This window comes from Nomascus leucogenys, chromosome 6, assembly GCF_006542625.1.
Source record: "Nomascus leucogenys isolate Asia chromosome 6, Asia_NLE_v1, whole genome shotgun sequence".
Classification (NCBI taxonomy): domain Eukaryota; kingdom Metazoa; phylum Chordata; class Mammalia; order Primates; family Hylobatidae; genus Nomascus; species Nomascus leucogenys.
Genome location: NC_044386.1, coordinates 66,300,528 through 66,317,922, shown reverse-complemented (window position 1 = coordinate 66,317,922; position 17,395 = coordinate 66,300,528). Strand labels below are relative to the sequence as shown.

At 39.8% G+C, this 17,395-nt stretch overlaps 2 pseudogenes across 1 annotated transcript; both read right to left on the bottom strand.

Moving 5' to 3' along the window:
- Positions 1 to 317: 317 nt before the first annotated feature.
- LOC100589201 lies at positions 318 to 1,731 on the bottom strand (annotated as a pseudogene). Its single transcript, XR_004030620.1, has one exon. The product of XR_004030620.1 is annotated as a COP9 signalosome complex subunit 3 pseudogene (transcript).
- Positions 1,732 to 15,854: 14,123 nt separating this feature from the next.
- LOC100605357 lies at positions 15,855 to 16,512 on the bottom strand (annotated as a pseudogene).
- Between the last annotated feature and the right edge of the window lie 883 nt (positions 16,513 to 17,395).

Here is a 17,395-nt window from a genome sequence, read left to right as displayed (position 1 = left end):
AACATGAACATGAAAACAATGTAAACAGGTTAGAATTTTTGATGTGATACTACAAATGTGATTTTGATCGTACACAACTGGTAAAATTCTATGCAAAACGATTAACAAGGCATATCACAGGAAATCACTTTGCCCAATATAAGCAGTTCTCAGCACATACTCAAATGCACACAAACATGAAAATCGGAAATAAAGGAATGTTAAAAAAATAACTTAGGCAGACACAAATAAAACCACCCCACTAGTGTATGAATGATGCATGTTTTTATGATCTTAATGACATTTAAGGATTTAAAAAATGCCACTGATCTCACAGTTTACAATATCCAAATCTTCAAACCTGCTGGAAGAAGTCCACAGCGCAGCCTGGAAATTGCATCCATTGCATTCTCTCGTGCAGTTACCTGCTTATGGGCTGTACCTTCTGCCTTGATATGTAGTAACTTTTCTTGAAGGATGGAAACTTTCTTTTGCAGAAAATTAACCTGTGATTTTAGGGAGGAAATGGTGTCTTCAAGTTCTTGTCTTAGGGATGCTGGCATCAATCCTTTCAATTTTGTTTCATATTCTCGTGGTATGTCAATTATCTTTTTTTCATAGGTGTGTTTTAAATGAATTTTCTCCATTTGAAACTTATTTTCTTGATCCCTTAGTTGTTCCTTTGTTTGAATTTGTGATTCTTGTAACTGCTGTTTTAATTGACAGACATACTGCTGTAATTCTTCAATCATACTAGATGCCTTTGTTAGCCTCTGAATATTCTTCTTATAAAGAGATGACAAGAATTGCTTCACCAGCCCCATGTTGTTATCGCGAGTGAAGGTTTCACTGTGCTTATTCACCAGGTTTTGGAGTTCTAAGGGGTTGTTGGTTGAATACGCTTGTGCTAACTCGTGGTATGCATTGCTAAGAGGCTTAATGAATCTACCCACAATTTGAGATGTATATTTTGGTAGCTGTTGTACTTTGCCAAGTAATATCAAAGACACTAAAATATACTTTTTATATGATTCCAACATGATATGACTGACCGCCATGGCAGGAGTAGTTATAGCCTGTTCATAAAAGTAGAGAGCTCTTTCAAAGTTCTTCAGCCCAGTATAGATCATCCCTCCATAATAATAGTAACAGAAAAAGTGCTTTGCATCATAGGCTCCATTCTCTTTACAGATATCCATCATATCCACGTCAAGATATGGAAGGGCAGGCTTAAAGCATTTTGCTAGCAAACAAAGCTGGCAGAGATCAGCATGTATTGAGGTCAGCTGGTTTGTATTCATCTGCATCTTGTCTATGGCTTGCTTAAGGATGCCAATTCCTCGCAGGGGCTGTTTTCTTTCCACAAGTGCATTTGTTAGCTGATAGCAAAGCCCAGCAAAAGTGTCTGTTGCATATCGAATGTGCTCCCCATTACAAGTACTGATGAAGAGCTGAACCTGTGAGAATAGCATTTCCAAGTCAGGAACACTGGGCATAGAAAACTTCACAAACGAAACAGCAAGGACGCCCAAGGAGTGTTCTTGTACATCCAGAGCCCCGAGCACAGTGTCCAGATGGGATAAGTTCTTCGCAAGGAGTTCCCCACTCTTGTTGATCAGTTCACAAAGCTGTGTCATTTGCCCTTGAGCCGAGAGCTGTCGGACACTGTTCACGAACTGCTCCAGGGCAGACGCCATGTTTTCCCCCCGGGCTGCCCAAGCGGCGAAGGCAGCACGCGCGGGAAAAGGCTGCCGCTCTTTTGTTGTTTCTTTTTTTTTTTTTTTTTTTTGTTGTTGTTTCTTTTAAGTGACCTTAGGATAGTTAGTAAACACACTAGTGGGCTCAGGAATTACTTTAATCTATAAGATGGTTCCACTGAGCCAGGGAACTTATAATATGGGGACGATCAGAGAACAACATTAAACAGACTTTCAGTTACATCTAGGTCTGCTCTCAGTGGTTTTCAGATTTGTACAATTTCAACCCAATATATTTTATGAGTAAAGTGGACTATTCTAGAACCATTTTTTTTCTGTGTGTGGCTAATACCATTCTAATTTTTAATTTATATCACATTCATGATTTATTTGAACAATTATGAGTTTGGCAATATTTCTTGCTCATATTTGAAGAGCATCTACAACATTAATCTCAAAGTATTTATATCCTAAACTATCCTGAGAATTCAATGGTTATTTTCCATAATTTATTATATATTGAAGGCATTTTGTCATGCTATTTACTGTTATGTCATGGGAAAAAAGCGTGACCTTTGAAGAAATAAAACAAGCAGTTTTTTAGTTCTCCTGCATATCTGTTAAGTTTATGGATATTTAGGCTTTATAAAGCTTCTATCAGGCTGCTAAACAATTTAGACTCACACAGCATGTAAATTCTATCAAACAAGGGCTCTTTACCCTTTCACCTATTGCCCTACATGTGCTTGGCACAGTGGTACAACTATTCAGAACAAACACTAATAGTCTGCTTAAAATCTTTAACATAAGTAATGCAGGCATGCTAGAGGATTCTAGTGAATGTTGAAAGGGGTTTTTACCCATTTAAGGCAGAGAATGGCTTGAACAGTTCTGTCTGGAGCCAGTAAAAGAGCAACTTGGTTCAGAGGTGAAGGCTTCTTATAGTTCCTGTATTTGATGAAATACAGGCCTTGTAGCATTCCCTCATAGACCTGTGACCTCAAGCCCCGGCCTTTAGACTTTTTCCCTCCTTGAGAGTGAAATGATTAGTGAGGTCCTTCTATTAGATATGTTAGCAGTTTCTGCAAAAAAGAGGATTTTAATAATACTAAATTGCAAAGAATTATGAGGCAGGGCTTATTCCTAGATACTAAGACAAACCCAGTTGAAGCTGACTACATAAGCTCCTGTGCAGGGCCATCTGTTTAGTTCTAATAGTATTTTCTTTCTTTTTCTTTTTTTTTAAAAAATCTTTGTAGCTTGTTTTCAAACCCTGTCTGGGACACCTGCTCAATGTGAAATGAGACTGGCGAGTCTCAGTCCATTTGTGGCTGGCTGAAATTTTCCATCTTACTTTCCAGAAAAATGGTCCATAAGGAAATTAAGTGAAAAGAGTTAGACGTCACACATGGATTCACGTGTAGGTGTACTGAAGGCCTAGAGAATCTTCCTGTGTGAAAAGTACAATATAAATTCAACACTGGTTCATTGGTTCATCCACTTCTCCTCTCAGCAGCTCTCTAACACTTGAGGTCTCTGATACCCTGAAGAGGATGCAACTTTAGGGACATCTTTTTACTATTTTAAGCCACTGCATAATTTGAGCTGAGATTGTAACATGGTTTGAAATTGGCTGTATTTGCTGCTTCATTTAAACAGGAATGGTGTATGAAAATAGTATAAGAGGTACATGTTCTGTGCTTTTCTACATTATGTAAATAGATTCTACATTACGTAAATAGAGATTTAAAGTTTCTCTAAATAATAATTGAAGAATATTCATAGTTTAAGAGGAAACAGATTAGATGCCTTCAGACCATATATTACCCAAGAGAGAAGGCGGACGACCATAATTTATTATAACCCAAGGCAATATTACCCTAAAGTGGTATGAATTTTGATTTCAAAAGTCAATAGGGTCTTTTCCATATAAATTTAAAGCCACCAAAAATTTCACTGAATTTACTAAATACACAATTAGTTTCTTGTTACAGATAATTTCTATTGATCCAAATCTGGTTTGTCAGCATGGACTAATCAAAATCGTCAGGGATTGAGATCTGCATGGCTCAAGGGATCAGTTTCTAGGCTAGGAGCCTCTCACCCCCAGGTCACTATTTCCAATGCATAAAGGAGTTTTGAAAGGCCTATTTGACAGCTGGTGTGAAACCAACCAGCACTTTCAACTAAGTCTCCTGCATAGATTCATTGTCCCTTATATTAAAAGACATTAGCACCTACTGTCTGAGGGTATATGTAAGGTGAAAAATGATTGCATTGTCAGCAATCTTAGTTATTATTCATAGATATGTCCGTATTTATAATCTCCTATGGTAAGCAATAGCAGTTGCTATCTTCAAGGCCTGCTGTATCTAGTTATAAAATATTTATCTCTGTATGACATTTTTCCTGCAGTTGAAACCAGCTGATCTCTGATAGGCCAAGCTATTGTATATTCTTTCTTTTCTAGAATAAACTGTAGAAATATTTATTTTCTAGACAATGTATGTGTGTGCAACTCCTTTCTTTGTTTGCCTTTCAGGTCTTCCCTAAAGTGTAGGTTATAAGGTTCTAATCTTTTATCACTACATAAAAACTTCAGGCCCAGGTCTTCGCCAGGCTTCCCTAAAGAAAATACTGTCCCTGGCAGTTCCTGGGTTAGATGATTGTCCTTCACTTGCTCACAGTCTTTAGGAGGCTTTTAACCCCACCTGGGCATCCATAATGATCTATTGGGTAGATCTATGGGGTAGATCAGGGTAGTACATATGCCCTGCTCTGTGGCCACATATTTCATCACTCTAGGTCAAAGAAACCCTCTGAAGATTCTCTTCCCTTCAGCCCTCAACCTGTAAAAGCCCTTAATAGCCTTGTTAATTCAAGGTGAGTCAGGCAACCTGGTCTTCAAGAGTTTTCTAGTTCTAGTCCCGTAGATTTTGTTGTCAGGGACCAAACAACCTGTTTCTTTCCTGTCTTTGTAGAAAAATGAATAGCCTTTTACTATAAAGATATTAGCCATTCTCCTAGTTGGGAAAGAAAAAAAACCCGGTTGCCCTGAATTAAAGAAAAGAGGTTCAAGCCATGTTGGATCATGTATTAAGTTTTGCTACCTTGGCTGGGCGCAGTGGCTCATGCCTGTAATCCCAGCACTTTGGGAGGCCAAGGTGGGCGGATCACCTGAGGTTGGGAGTTTGTGACCAGCCTGACCAACATGGAGAAACCTCGTCTCTACTAAAAATACAAAATTAGCCGGGCGTGGTGGAGCATGCCTGTAATCCCAGCTACTTGGGAGGCTGAGGCAGGAGAATCACTTGAACCTGGGAGGCGGAGGTTGTGGTGAGCCGAGATCACGCCATTGCACTCCAGACTGGGCAACAAGGGCAAAACTCCGACTCAGAAAAAAAAAAAAAGAAGTTTTGCTATGTTTTCTTTACTAAGGTATTTTAAACATATGGTTCTTCTATGAAACTATACATCTAGGAAGCTCAACATAGTGACTGGTGCCTATAGTGACTGTTATACTGTGAATGCAAATTCATGATTCTTATTCATATAAAGCATGAAAGGCCGAGGCAGGCAGATCATGAGGTCAAGAGATTGAGACCATCCTGGCCAACATGGTGAAATGCCGTCTCTACTAAAAATTCAAAAATTAGCCGGACATGGTGGCAGGTGCCTGTAGTCCCAGCTACTCGGGAGGCTGAGGCAGAAGAATTGCTTGAACCCGGGAGGCGGAGGTTGCAGTGAGCCGAGATCGTGACATTACACTCCAGCCTAGGTGACAGAGTGACTCTGTCTCAAAAAAAAAAAAAAAAAAAAGAGAATGGGGGCCGGGCACAGTGGCTTATGCCTGTAATCCCAGAACTTTGGGAGGCCACGGTGGGCAGATCAGTTGAGGTCAGGAGTTCAAGATCAGCCTGGCCAACATGGAGAAACCCTGACTCTACTAAAAATCTACAAAAATTAGCCAGGTATGGTGGGGGGGCACCTGCAATCCCAGCTACCCTGGAGGCTGAGGCAGGATAATCACTTGAACCCGGGAGGCAGAGGCTGCAGTGAGTTGAGATCACGCCACTACAATCCAGCCTGGGTGACAGAGTGAGACTCTATCTCAAAAAAAAAAAAAAAAAAAAAAAAGAATGAAAAGCATGTAGTGTTTTCTGATCTATTCTCAGAGGGGGGTCATGGTGATCTTTGGATGTTGTGTAGAAGACAGTATAGTTATCTACTACTGGGCCATATCCATACAATGAAGCCAGCTTGGCAGAATGTCTCAGTGATAGAGGTCATGCCCACAGGAATTGGTGGCTTTGTTACTAGTTATCCATACATCTGTGGCTACTTAATTTCAAGTACCTTTGCTGTGGGATCAGAAAGGAAGATGTGGGGGATCTAATTAAACCAAGAAATTTGCCTTCCTGGATTCCAGATGTCAGGGAAGTAGCCCAAGATAATTATCTTCCAACTCCAAATTGTTGACCCAAATTGCTCGAAACTGACTTGAGTGCTCCTGGCCATAAAGCTAGAGGTGTGGGAAGAAGGAGAAAGCTCCTTTGGTTTCAGGTAAATGAGTGGAGTTGACCTAGCTAAGTGGCTTCCTTCTCAGTACAGGGAGGGGGAGGCAGACAGTTAACATTCATAGAAGGTCTTAGTTGAGGGCAAAGAGCTGCTGGAGTCACCCTTAGGGGATTTACTGTTGTCCTAGAGAAGGCCATCATTAAGTAAAAACACTGAATTCTTTGGAATTTAAATTTTTCCATTGTCCTCATAGCACCTTGTATACATTCCAATTACATCATCATAGTGAACTTCAATCATTCACCAGTTTTCCTTCCCAATGAATAATAAAGGCAGTGACTACAGATTATTTATCTTTACAGAACAAGGATAGAATCTGATATATTACCTGCACTCAAGAAATGTGTGACAAATGAATGCATGGGAAAACCCAGAGAGGAACATGACATGTTCCATACTTCTTTTTTTTTTTTTTTTGGAGACGGAGTCTCGCTCTGTCACCCAGGCTGGAGCGTAGTGGCGCGATCTCGGCTCACTGCAAGCTCCGCCTCCTGGGTTCACGCCATTCTCCTGTCTCAGCCTCCCTAGTAGCTGGGACTACAGGCGCCCACCACCACGCCTGGCTATTTTTTTTGTTTGTTTTTGTATTTTTAGTAGAAACGGGGTTTCACCGTGTTAGCCAGGATGGTCTCAATCTCCTGACCTTGTGATCCACCCGCCTTGGCCTCCCAAAGTGCTGGGATTACAGGCGTGAGCCATCGTGCCCAGCCACCATACTTCTTTCTTATCCTATTCCTTCCTTTTGGTGATGGTGATTTAGAGATGGAATCATTACATTATCCGTGTAGTAGAGTTGGTAAGCCCTCAAGTGCCCTGTGCTTAATTTGAATTCTGATTTTTAATACTTTTTAGTTATGTGATTTTGAACAAGAATTAAATCTCTTCATCTGTAAAATCAGAATAATGCTTATTTTATTTGGATGTTGCAAGGATTAAATAACATACAGTTCTTGACACCTATAAGTTACATTATTAGCAATATCACTGCCATCAAAGTGAGAATATGTCCAGCTTGCTGCTGTTGAGTCTCGGTGAGAGGGAGAAATCATTTACGGCATCAAGTAAGAGTGCCTGATTTATTGTCTTGGATCATGCTAAAGAATGGACTAACCCCCAGTTATTGTGCATCCCCTGGGCGATTCGATTTACCAGGTAGAAATACGTGTCTTCCCTGTTCTAATTCCCTTTAGAGAAATAAAATCTGATTATTTAGTCAAGGAAATTCCTTTTTTCTTCTGGGTGGCCAAGGTGTGTGTGTGTGTAGGGGGGAGGTGGGTGGAGCCTGATATGAACCATGTTTCAGTGTCCAGCAATCCTGGGGGCACTGAGGAAGAGTGTGAGTGCATAAATATGGGATGCTGCCATTCTGAGCAAGCCAGAGAATGCACCTAGATTCCCAGTGTGGGCTAGAAACACAAGGGAAAGGAGGCACTGATTAACAGAAAGTTCTGGAAGAAATCTGACATTGGAAGGGTAGACTTTCCAATGGAGTGAATATGGAGGACGCCTGGAGAGGAGAAAACATCTTAGCCTAGAATCTTTGCACACAGTAGCAGAATGGTAGTCTGCTAAATAGTAGAGGTAATAAGTGCCCATAAAACCAATATAAGGTAAGAAAAAAATATTTCTAAAAACGTTAGACGATCTCTAGAGTCTAAATTTCCCTGGGGGAAATGTAGTTATTTCATATTTACTAGGTTTCTTTTCATCAAAAAGAAACATTTACTTGAGTCTACATTACCTCTTTTTTTCTTAGTTTATCTGCATTTATAACTCTGCTAAAATAAATTGGTAACTTGGAAATACACAGGTACCATTTTTTTCTTGCCAGTGGCCAGTTCTAAATTATCAATAAATAAAAGAACTTCTCATACCCAGACCTTGATTTGAAAGATACCCTGAAGATTTACAATATGCTAAACCAGGGAAAAACTTGGGAGTAATCAGTACAATACGTTTTGCTCTCCATCATAATCAGTTTTTCAGCCTCCATGTCGATAAAACTTTTTCTCCTTTTTCACAATGATTTACAACTTAAATAATTTAATACAACAGCTGTTATATTTTTATTGCAAGCTTATAAAACCGGTACCATAAGTCTTTTCTATGCAATATATTACCAAAAAGTGACAGTGGAGAAGGGGAACTGATGATTACTAAAACTGTAATTCAATCTTCAAGTTCTGAAGATGTCATAAAAACGTCTTCTGCTCTACTTGCATATGGCAGATACTATCAGGATGCCTCAAATGAACTCTCCCTGGATATTCGATCTCTCCTTAGGCATTGTTTCCTATACAATAAAAAAGAGACTTCACAATGCAAATGCAACTGTGATTCAAGCCCAATAGTTCTTTTTGTCAAATAGGATTTTCTTTTATGAAGTTTCATCTTAGAATTAATTTTGATATCAATGCCTGTCGAGCTGTGGAAATTGAGCTGAATGAAGTGAGTCTATTCCTCTTTGTGCTGACTTGTAGGAAGTGGTAATTAGAAAAAATGCAGAGATTTTGTACTGTGCTAAAGAAAATTTAACTCATCATTCTACATATTGTCAATCTTGTCCAAAGTATAGAAGTGGTACATAGCAACATTCTATAAATGCCTATTTTATCATATGTTTTTTAAATCCCCTCTTTACTACTTTTCATCTTATATTAGTTGCATGAAAATTATTTTCTAATTCTGACCAATTGCTGCTATGATCTGAAAGGTCTGTGAAATTAAATAACAGATTCCGATAGTGTTTATGATTAACAATGTTCTGCAAAACTTAGGACACTAGCATGGAAGAAAACGTATTTCATTAGATAAAGAGGATGGTTGGTTATTTGTACATTCTTGCCAACTTCTCATTCAGCGGTCTCGTCACATGTGTACTGACTTCAGTCTAAAACAAAGAGGCATCGAATTCCCCAGATCTCTTCTTTGAATGTCCAACATATAATTAAGCTAATGATGTTGCAAATAAAATTAAAGAACTCTTATCTTTCTTTAACAGAGTCACTTTGCCTTCTGTATCAATGCTCTAAAGCGATACTTTACAAAATCCTTTAAAAATCTTCCTAGGATGAGAATAAATTAGTTTTTATGGGGAGGTGGAGGAATTGAACTTTCATAATATGGCTGCCTGGAGAGCAACACATACAGTTGGAAGGTAAAATTTTCCATTTATCCCCCAGCCTGAGAGAGTGCAGGTGGCGCTCTGTGGGTTTCTGCACTTTGTCTCCCAGCCAGTGCAGCCCTGGCCGACTCCACAAGGGGTGAAAGGTCACAGACGCTATGTGAGTGGTGTTTAATTCTCACCACAACAGAGGCTGCTAATCACATAACATTAGGTTGAATTATGATAATTATAAAAAGCTGAACAGAGAGATTCAACAATAACAACAGCACGACCACAGCTGTGATAGTAGTGATGAAAAGGTGGTGCTTTCACGGCCGATGGTAATGGGTTTGATTGAGATTCTGGAAACCTTTGGTGAAAGACACTTTGCCCCTTGCAGGTTAGCTTTTTCTAAACCACCTCTATAATAAGTAGAGTAAAAATAACCCATTTGAACGGTTTCTAGTGTTGGAAGGAGCTCAAAACTTTCTCCTCTAGCATGCTGAAGTCCTATTTGTCCACAGAGTAAGAATTTATTTCAGAGTCACTGCTTTCCAGCAGGTCTCAACTTGTACGGCTGTTAGCTTCTGAGCCTTACATGAAATTTTAATTTGTCTGATCCCATTTTACTCTTCTACATATGTAACCGCCTGTAATGGATTTTATTTGCCCTAGGAAAACTTGAAGAACAATAAAGAAGAGCCTATTTTTAGGAGTTTTCAAATTCAGGAAAAATTGATTGTACATTTTGAAATAGGAAAAAGTCAGGCAGTGGATATGAAGTGCAATAAAGAAAAACTAACTGATATAGTTAGTCCCTACTGATTAGTTTGCTTTTCACATTTTGGGGGCAAAGAAAGCGTCATAGCCTTTTGTTGCTCACCAAATTGAAATGCCTTGCAACATTAGTTGTTTTACTGAATCAAGAGAGGCAGAGATATTTAGAAGCCATGAATTGCAAGGGGAAGTTGGGCCACCATTAGCCCCAAAGTTTAGCGTTAGGGCTGGCTTCTAAGTAGCACTTACTAACGGCACTCCTTGAATATACAGAAGATGCAGCATGTTTAAAATAAAAACACAGGGCTTCAGCCATATTTATGTATTTATTTATTTGAGACACAGTCTCGCTCTGCTGCCCAGGTGTCGCGATCTCGGCTCACTGCACTCCTGGGTTCAAGGGACCACTTCCAGATAATTTTTGTATTTTTAGTAGAGATGGGGTTTCACCATTTTGGCCAGGCTGGTCTCAAACTCCTGACTTCAAATGATCCACCCGCCTCAGCCTCCCAAAGTGCTGGGATTACAGGCGTGAGCCATCACACCGAGCCATATTTATAAGCTAATGGTAGCACACCAAATCTTACTAGGAAGAGAAAAAGTGTCCTGGTTGACAAATAAATGAAATGATACATATACTCTATGCAGATAATGCCATAAAGCAAATAGTCTCATATGTTCTAGGTAAGGCATCTGCGTAGTTTTTAAAGACTTTTTTTCTTCTTAAAATATGATGCAATGATCCAGTGTAGTGCTAATGAAGGTGGTAAAATCTACTATAAAATCTGAGTCACGAAGAAAAAGTTCAAAACTCTTAACGCAGTTCAATAGAAGAGGCACCAAGTGCCTTTAAAATACCACGTTATCAAGCCCAGCTGCTATGAGGCTGGATAATTCCAAACTAGGGTCTAGGCAATTTATCCCAGTTGCATACTAGTAGCCCACCTATTCTGGCTGATTTGATATTAGCTTGCAAAGGCCGTTTTGGGCTAAATAGTGCTGGAGCTTACAGTAAGTTCATTTTACACTTTCAGCTGACATGAAAACATTTATATTGAGAAGTTACATAACTACATAGGCAAATAGCTACTTAAATGCGTGCATCTTTATTTAATTCCTGAACCACAAGAGGTAATGATGATGATAACCATAATAATGACAAAAACTAACAGTATTTAATATCTACAGGCACTGTATTAGGTGTATTGACTGCATTATCTCATTCTCACAACATCCAGAGGCCGCCTTTTGTTATTACACCTATTTTACAGATGAATAAATTGAGGCTGAGAGAAGTGAAAAAACCGGCTTTCTGAATTGGGTGAAAATTTGGGCCGTACTCAGTATCAGAAAGATTCTGGGACAACAAATGGAATCATCCTGCTCTGCTGTGATTATTGGCTCTTAGCAGCAGTGCAGCTTTAGGAATGAATACAGTGCACAAGTTCTATAAATGTGCCTCTTAATAAGTTAATAAAACAGAGATAGTCTCATTGCCTCTCCATCAAAGTTTCAGGGGAAAAATGAGAATATTAAATGCAGTAGGATAGGGAAGATCTGCTCCATTTGCTCTGCAATGATAATCTTTTACAAAAGAGGATTTTTATTATTAATTCTTTGCCTTCTGGGGATATTATAATTTTCTAGAATGTAGAACTGCCTTAAGCACAGTAATTTGCTGAGCTAGACTGAATCTCAAAATGTTTCAAACGAGCTGATAAACAACTGCATAATTAGCCATTAGTAGATCAAGTCTGTATGTTACTGATATCCAGATGAACAAACCAATGGGTAGGCAAATTGTAGATATAGTTTTAAAAACTAAGAGCCTGTGTTTTATTTTTACATGCTTTGTAACTTGCTCTTTAAAGAATTAAAAACCACATTTCATTTGCCCTTTAAAAAAAGAAATTTAGATTATCCTACCAAATAAATCCTTAGAGATTTAATCATTAAATACATACTGCCATGTATGAATAATGAAGAACTTGTGTGATGAATGCAACTCATGCTCTAAAAATGACTAGATGGTGGGATTTTTCTTTTCAATTAAAACTGGCCTCAAATCTGTTGCTTGCATGGGTAATGCTCTTTCATCCTCCTTTTGAGTTTTGGTTTAAGTCCAAAGTATGAAATACATTTGGCCTTGATTATGAAAATAAAAGGTTTCGCATGTTCAAATAAGAAAAGGAAAATACAGCCAGTTTTTAGGCTTAAACGCACATACCTTATTCAAGTGGCTGGCATCCAGTCCAAAATATATCCATGTTACAATTAAACCTCTCTTTCTTCTCATTTTTCAAGAACTTCTCACTGGATCGTAAAACACCTGGGCTGGAATTTGTCATGCAGAGTTACAAGCTAGGTGTAAGGTTTTTGTTTGTTTGTTTTAATATTAAAATCAACTCAGCAGTTTCGAGGACCAAATAAAGAAAAGAGGAAGATTTAATATAAACAAGGTTGTACTTTATGTTCTGAACTCAGAGGTCACAAAGCCAGACAGATAAATGTGCCAGCAGAAAGAAAAGCAGCAGCAATTTTCCTGAAGATTTACAAATTAGAGAATTCATATTTTATCTTAAATGGCTTAGGTGTCCTCCTGTTTTGGGGGCAGACCAGGTATAATTTCCTGAGATTCTTTGCAGATCAATTATTCTGATTTTTGTCTATTCGTATTTCAGATGTCAGAGCATAGTAAAATGCTAATTTGAAATTGTGCAATGGGCACAAGACGATGTGTGAGCCTAGCTAGAGAATGGATTTGTCACTACATTTAAAAAACTATTTTGACCTTTGACAATTTTAACAGCCTCTAAAATTTGTATACCCTTCTTATGCTTCCCATTATCACTGATCCTCCATTTGATGCCAACTAAAAGCCTTATGTAAAATTTTACTGTCGTTGGGCTCAAGTTCTGCTATTATTACAATGATTATTTATCCACAATCTGATTTCTATTTTAGTCTCAGCCTTAATTTATTACAGACCTTGAGTCCCTGTTACTGTTTTTATATTTACATTTATTCAACTAGCACTTTCATTTTATAAATTGGCATTCATTGTATTTGCATATTTGCATAGTTGCACAAATAGACCATTTATATCCTCTACATTAGAGGCATAAGGTCATCTAGGTTCTCAGTCCAACAAGGAGTGCCAATTTCTTTTTCCAAAAGTGTGCCGGCTGAACTCAGGTCACGAGGAATAAACAAGACCTTTGATTCATAAGGTATCAGCAATAATTGCTTTGGTGGTTTTTGAAGGCACTGGAAACGTTTTCAACTATTTTAGAATGTTCTGACTTTGTCAGGAACATTTTGCCTTCATGTATTTGATAGGTAATCTTATCTGTATATTTTGTATCCTTTTGTTCTAAACTCATAAAAATGACACCAGTATTCTACAACATCCAAGATACCTCATTAGGATTTTATTAATGAAGCTTTTAAAGGCAATTCCTCCCTAAAAGGGAAATTACATTTGGTTCAGAATAAATGAACTTACACAATTAAAGATCTGAGTTGATTTAAGGTTATGCAGCTGAGAAACTTAAGCAGATTTCAAATTTGGAGCAATATACCGTCATGGCCCCAGATAAGAATATTATTCCTAATTTGATTATACTTTCACAACATGCAATGCTATATTTTCAGAATTAGGTAAATACAGAAATATGGGTCATTACTGGGTTTCAGTTTTATGCATAAATAAAATGTTAGGGAAAAAGTTTCACTGAATTTTATTTTAATCCTCTGTCACCTCATCTCTCTGATATTATTATAAATCCCACTGACATGATTATAAAGCAAACCACAGTTTTGCTATTAATAAGACATACAAAACAGCTTGTCCGGCATTTGATTCCTATAAAAACTTTGAGGTCAAAAGTTATTTCTCACAAATGCATAACTGTAATGGATATTGAATACTTGGGCTAGGCTTTTGATCTGGAAGGATTTTGAAAAATCTTTATAATGGACAATGTTTGTATTTTTACATTAAAAGACTCATAAAACCAAATGAAAACAATTAGTGCTATAATCAAAGGAGGAAAAAAGACCTCCAACCATTTAAGTAAGTTGTTTCCTTACAAATATAGATGGAAAAATACTGCAAAATAAACTACCAAAATCAAAAGTTAACAGACCATGATCATAACTGTCATTTATTTCTGACTTGTATGAGGAAATAAGCAAAATGTACAGGCAAAGGAAAATGCAAACCTAAATTCTGATGAACAAATTTCACAGTAGATAATTCTTCTGCTTTTGGATTTTTGCCATCAAAATACAGTTAATAATTAAGAATCAGAGGGCATAAATCACCAAGAAAAATCAATGGACAGTTTCCAGAGAGAAAGAGAAGAGCACATATGGCTATAGATATCCTGGACTGGAAACAACGGAACTTTTGCAAGATATTTACTCCACCAAATAAGTTATTTTTTAAATTTATTGTTTATTTATTTAGTTTTCGAGATGGAGTCTCTTGCTCTGTCACCTAGGCTGGAGTGCAATGGCGTGATCTTGGCTCATTGCAACCTCTGCCTCCCGGGTTCAAGTGATTCTCCTGTCTCAGCCTCCCAAGCAGCTGGTATTGCAGGTGTAAGCTGCCACGCCTGGCTAATTTTTTTTTTTTTTGTGGTATTTTAGTAGAGATGGGGTTTCACCATGTTACCTAGGGTGGTCTTGAACTCCTGAGCTCAGGCAATCCACCCGCCTCAGCCTCTCGAAGTGCTAGGATTTTATAGGTGTGAGCCACCATGCCTGGCTGCGAATAAGTTATTAAACAGTGTGTGTGAATTTTGTTTTAATTATTTTACTAAAACCAGCAGTGAGGATAATGATTACTTGCATTTAAGCTTTGCTGCATTAATCCTTTTTTTTTTTTTTTTTTTTTTGAGATGGAGTCTTGCTCTGTCCCCCTGGCTGGAGTGCAGTGGCGCGATCTCGGCTCACTGCAAGCTCCGCCTCCCGGGGTTCACGCCATTCTCCTGCCTCAGCCTCCCGAGTAGCTGGGACTACAGGCGCCCGCCAACACGCCCGGCTAATTTTTTTGTATTTTTAGTAGAGACGGGGTTTCACCGTGTTAGCCAGGATGGTCTCGATCTCCTGACCTCGTGATCCGCCCGCCTCGGCCTCCCAAAGTGCTGGGATTACAGGCTTGAGCCACCGCGCCCGGCCGGCAAGCTGCATTAATCCTATAAAAATATTCATGTTGAAGTATGGTGGTTCCATAAAAAATTAAACAGAATTATCATATGATCTAGCAGTCCTACTGCTGAGTATATAAACAAAAATAACTGAAAGTAGAGACTTCAACAGATTTAATTTTTTTTGAATTCAACAAGTATTTATTGAGTACCTATTATGTGCTAGATATTGAGACACATCACAGAGCAAAACCAAGAGCCCTGCCTTTGTGGGGCTTACAGTCTAGCACTTACTGCCAGGTCACCTGCAGACTACCTGGAGCCCCGGGCAAGTCACCGCACCTCTGTTCCTTCGTCCGCAGCTGCCTAATGGGAGAATAAGCAGACCTGGCTCAGACGTGGATCACGTGCCTGGTGTACTGCAGATGTCAAACTGGATTCCCCACAACCCACCACCCAGACAGTAGGTAGGGCTGGAAGTTGATTTTTAATGATAAAGTACAATGGAGGGAGGGCAGAGGGGCTAAGCCAGCTGTCTGGGGAGCTGTGGTGGTGATGGGTTGGCTACACAAATTGCTGCTACTGCTGCTGCTTCTTGGTGGCCGCCTTGCTGGCGAGGTCCTTGGCCTTAGCTGCCAGGGCCGTCTCCTTTGCCTTCTTCTTGGCTTCCCTGGCTGTCTTAACAAGTGTTTTGGAAGCGGCCTCGCCTTGCAGCTTCGCCAAGATATATTCAAAACCCTTCAAAGTCTTGGTCACGTTGCATTTGAACTGGGCAAGACCAAATTCCCGGACAGCTCTGGAGACACCACGTGAGCTAGAGGAGACCCACGCTTCCCGGCGGATTTCGGTCCAGTCACTGTTGTCAGAGTTCACACAGTCAACACATCGTTCCTCCACCACCATCGGCCGGGCGTAGTTGATGTTCCAGGTGAAGATGGTCATGGTCTGATTCTGTGGGTCCACAATAGAGTCCTCCAATATGTATGTACACCGAGTGAGCAACATTGGCAGGAAACAGTCGCTCGGCCCAGCGGGGCATCCCGTCGGTCTTGGTGAGGAGTCACCGGGACAGCAGTTTCTGGTCAGGGGTCACCTCCCGGTGTACGATGTCTTCCGTCAAGATATGTTTGCCACAGGGATTCGGGTACTGCTGCCAGAAGGTGGCGAACACTTGGTCCCAGGAACTCCGGAGCACGCTCTGGCCCAGGAAATACTTCACCATCGTTTGCACCCGCTCAGCATCAGGGGTGTGGAGCCCGGGAGTCACCCGGGGGCCGGGCCGGGCGGGGGCTCGGCGCACACCCGCCGCCAGGCTCGTAGCTCAGTCACCTCCGCACCGCGCCCAAACAGCTGCCGCTGCCGCCGCCATGAGTTCAGATATTTATTTATTTTTTTCTGGTCAGTAGACTGGATTCAAATGAACAGGTATTTGTACATCAATAGTAAGATTATTCACAATAGCCAAAAAATAGAAATAACCCAAATGTTCATTGGCAGATGAATGGATAACCAAAATGTAGTATATACACGCAATGGAATATCATTGAGCCTTAAAAAGGAATAAAATTATAATTCATGCAATAATAACCTTAAAGACATTATGCTAAATAAAATATACGCCACACAAAATGAGGAATATTGTATGATTCCATTTATATGAGGTATGTAGAGTTGCCAAATTCATAAGAGACAGCGTGTGGAATAGTGGTTATCAGGAGCTGAGGGGAGGCGAGGACTTTGAGTTATTGTTTAGTGGGTACAGAGTTTCAGTTTGGGCTGATGAAAAAGTTCTGGAAATGGATAGCTGTGATGGCTGCACAACAACATGAGTGCACTTAATGCCAGTGAATTATACACTTAAAAATGACTAAAGTTGGTCAGGTGCGGTGGCTCACGCCTGTAATCCCAGCACGTTTGGAGGCCGAGGTGGGTGGATCACGAGGTCAGGAGTTCGAGACCAGCCTGGCCAACATGGTGAAACCCCGTCTCTACTAAAAATACAAAAATATTAGCCAGGCATAGTGGCGGGCGCCTGTAATCCCAGCTACTCGGGAGGCCGAGGCAGGAGAATTGCTTGAAACTGGGAGGCAGAGGTTGCAGTGAGC